At 36.4% G+C, this 4,369-nt stretch overlaps 1 long non-coding RNA gene across 1 annotated transcript; it reads right to left on the reverse strand.

Moving 5' to 3' along the window:
• Window positions 1-616: 616 nt before the first annotated feature.
• LOC127987269 (uncharacterized) lies at window positions 617-3,832 on the reverse strand. The gene is made up of 3 exons (XR_008161147.1): window positions 3,361-3,832; window positions 1,173-1,339; window positions 617-831 (listed from the first exon to the last, which is right to left on the reverse strand). It is a non-coding gene; the product is annotated as an uncharacterized LOC127987269 (long non-coding RNA).
• Between the last annotated feature and the right edge of the window lie 537 nt (window positions 3,833-4,369).

Consider the following 4,369-nt stretch of genomic DNA (forward strand, 5'->3'; position numbering starts at 1 on the left):
AGGGCAGATTGTTTCATCCTTCTAATTGCATTTCTAAGTTCACTTAGGGATTTTTTTTTAGATCTAGTGACATATGTTCAGTCTCTTTTATCCTCAAGAAATCAGGATACTCCTTTAACACATCTTTCCTTATTTCATTACTCTGTTCTGTCAAATTTTCTGTGTTATTTATTTTAACAAATGTACTCCCTGCTATTAAATCAGAAACCATTTTTAGATCTAGCACAGACTCTTCACCTGTTGACACATTTACACTAGTATAATTCACATCATTTAAACATACCAAATTCCTCTTATCTATCGACTCCTCCACCACCAATCCATTACCATCTGTCACTAAACCTCCCCATAACGTACTCTGTGCATTGAAATCCCCACACCAAATAACCATCTCTTCATTTTGACCTTATATCTGTTCCAACTCATTCAGCAATAACTTCTTACATGGATTATGAAAGTTTATTATTACATATTTCAATCATTTAACCCATATCTCCACCACCACATAATCTTTTGTCTCTCCTTTACCTAACACTCTATATTGTATACCTTCCTTAATAATAGTAATACACCCTCCTCCATTACTCTCCCCATGATCTCTTCTCTCACCGACATACAGAGGTGGGAAGTCCAGGGGCCAAAGAGTAAAAGTCCTGCCATATTTTTGTTCCACCCATGAACTCATCAGCCGATTTCATCAGAGGAGGAACCAAGTCATTCCTTCCAAGTCACAAACGAGTCTTGAGTCAAATCCCAAGTCCTCAAAGAGTTAAAGTTAATGAGATAATTAAGTGACTAATTAAATGATGATTGTGCATTAATGATTAACATCTGCTGTTATTGAGAATTACAGAGGATCAGATGTTGATGTTTTATGTACCCTATGCCAAGGGTACAAAAGCTGTAACCTTGAGGATACACTCTCAGAAAATAAAGTACATAATTGTACCTTTAGGGGTACAATAGCTTGTCACTGGTGCTGTACCCTTGTGATTTTTACCTTAAGAGACCAGTTTTGTACAGAGGTGGGAAGTCCAGGGGCCAAAGAGTAAAAGTCCAGCAGCTGATTTCACCAGAGGAACCAAGTCATTCCTCCCAAGTCACAAACGACTATCAAGTTAAATCCCAAGTCCTCAAAGAGTTAAAGTTGATTGTGCATTAGTGATGAACACCTGCTGTTATTGAGAATTACAGAGGATCAGATGTGGATGTTTTATTGGTTAAAAAGATGCCACCATCATGGAGATCAGTGTTTGGTTTAATTGTGCTCTTGACCCTTGACTTGTTGTGCTAGATCTTTCTCTGTAGCTCTGCATGGGTTGTTGTGGAGAAGACAGATCTGTGACATTTGAAAAACATATAGTTACAATCAGAGGTGGAGAGTCCAGGGGTCAGAAAGTAAAAGTCCTGCCACATTTTTGCTCCACCCATGAACTCAGCAGCTGATTTCACCAGAGGAGGAAACAAGTCATTCCTTTCAAGTCACAAACTAGTCTCAACTCAAATCCCAAGTCCTCAAAGAGTTAAAGTCAATGAGATAATTAAGAGACTAATTAAATGATGATTGTGCATTGGTGATGAACACCTGCTGTTATTGTGCGTTACAGAGGATCAGATGCTGATGTTTTATTGGTTAAAATTATGCCACCATCATGGAGATCAGTGTTTGCTTCAGTTGGGCTCTTGACCTTTGGTTTCTTATGTTAGATATTTCTCTGTAAAAGTACATGTGCTGTTATAAAACAGTGTGATCAGTGCTGTGCAGAAAACCGTTACTAGCCGGTTTTACATGATGAAGTAATTATTAGGCATCAGCCTGTTTATTTCCAAAACAATTTTATGTATTTATTATTAACAAATGTTCAGTTTTTAAATAACCTACCTTGTGGAACCGTTGGTTTAATCACTATAATGAATACATTTCCTAATGTATGTAATAAATATACATTTTTCGAAATCTTTTCCTAATAAGACGCACAGACATCATGACCCAGCATATGAATCTCAACAATGGTGACAATCAACAAAACGCTTCAAGCTGAAGTGCATGCTGGGTAACACCATAGTAAAAACTCTGATTATGCACTGTAGCATGAATAATTATTGTAACCACTGTTGAGGATCATATGATAAGTGCTCATGTCTAAAATCCCGAGCCTGTACAATTTTTTTCCCCCAATATTTAAGCATTACAATAATATTTGTTTAATAGGACTTTTTTTGTAGTTCAGTAATTGCTGAACATAATTTAACAAACCAAAGAGAGACACCTTCATGAAGTTAATTAAAATGTTTTAGATGAAAAAAGGGCAATTAAATTTTCTACTTCAAGCTTTTAATTCAGCAATGTATTAATGTTTACTACGTAACACAACCGCAAGTGTTTAAAAGCAAATTACTTTGAATTATTAAAAGGGTCAAGAGCCCAACTAAAGCAAACACTGATCTCCATGATGGTGGCATAATTTTAACCAATAAAACATCAGCATCTGATCCTCTGTAACGCTCAATAACAGCAGGTGTTCATCACCAATGCACAATCATCATTTAATTAGTCTCTTAATTATCTCATTGACTTTAACTCTTTGAGGACTTGGGATTTGAGTTGAGACTAGTTTGTGACTTGGAAGGAATGACTTGTTTCCTCCTCTGGTGAAATCAGCTGCTGAGTTCATGGGTGGAGCAAAAATGTGGCAGGACTTTTACTTTCTGACCCCTGGAATCTCCACCTCTGGTTACAATGAGCTGGTTTAACTATATCTCAAATATTTTTGTCTTCTTTCTTATCACATGTCTAGGTTTTGAATAATTCCAGTGAAACTACAGCATGCACACAAAAAAAGCATTGCTCTAATATTTACAGGATATGGATATTTTTTTTACTCGTAACACATATAAAAGTTTGAACTCCAGTGCTTTTTAGACACACACAGATATCAAGAACCAGCATATGAATCTCTACAATGGTTACAATCAACAAAAGGCTTCATGTTGCAATACATGAATTACTCCCATAATGCACTGCAGTATGAATAATAATTTTCACCACTGTTGAGGATCACATGATAAATGTTCATGGCTAAATGCCTAAATCCAATTTTCTTTTCTTAATATTGAAGTGTTATAAAGCATTATATGGTGGTATTTTCATAATGAGATTTCTCTCTTTTTTGTGAAAGTGACATACAGTTAAGTGTGGTGACCCGTACTCAGAAATCATATTCTGTATTTAACCCATCCAAAGTGCACAGACAGAGCAGTGAATTCACGGCAGTTCTCTCTAACAACTTAGCCACGAACTCTTCTCATATAATCAAGAAATTTAATCAAGATCATACAGTCATCAAAAGCATAAGTCACCTGCTAGATCAAGAGTTGTATCAGCATTGCACAAATGTTTGCTGAAAAACAATATTGCAATTGTATAGAAGCAAATTTGTGAAAACCGCTTAAAGGCTCAAGATATCAACTGAAGCAAATACTCACCACAATTATGGTGGCAAAGTTTTTTTTTTTTTTTTTTTTTTTTTTTTTTTATTGATTTCATCCAAGGCTGTGCTTAAAGTCAGTTGTAGTTCTTGTGTTTCTCTTTTCTTCAGTGATGTTGATTGTAAACAGCAGGTGTTCATCACTAATGCATCTTCATTTAATTAGTCACTTAATTATCTCTTTAGCTTTAACTCTTTGAGGACTTGGGATTTGACTCAAGACTCGTTTGTGACTTGGAAGGAATGACTTGGTTCCTCCTCTGGTGAAATCCGCTGATGAGTTCATGGGTGGAACAAAAATATGGCAGGACTTTTACTCTTTGGCCCCTGGACTTCCCACCTCTGCCGACATATCCACACAACCACTTTAGCACCTTCTGCAGAAGTCACATTCTTCTTAATTTTCTCATTCTGCACCTCAATTGCTCTTTTCCTCACTTCACATCCTCCAAACACTATATTATGATCTCCTCCACAGTTGCAGCACTTGATTCCTGCCCCATCACACTTCCCATAGTCATGTTCCCCTCAGCATCTTGCACACCTTTTCCTTGATTTACACACCGTGGCCACATGCCCGTACTTTTGACAATTATAACACCTTAAGGGTGGGGCTACGAATGGTCTAACTGAAAAGCTTATAAAGCCAAGTTTTACCTTATCTGGCAATTCCTTCCCTTCAAATCTAAGTTCAACTGACAGACTCTCCATTCTATTCCCTTCTCTGTTCATAAACATTCTTCAAGTATTTTTCTCCACTTATATTACTCATAAGCTCTTCCATACACACATCTAATGGCACTCCAGTTATTAATCCACTTATCCATTAGTGAATCACATTTGTTTTAATGGCACTATATACATACATCATTCATAATAAT

This window comes from Carassius gibelio, chromosome B22, assembly GCF_023724105.1.
Source record: "Carassius gibelio isolate Cgi1373 ecotype wild population from Czech Republic chromosome B22, carGib1.2-hapl.c, whole genome shotgun sequence".
Classification (NCBI taxonomy): domain Eukaryota; kingdom Metazoa; phylum Chordata; class Actinopteri; order Cypriniformes; family Cyprinidae; genus Carassius; species Carassius gibelio.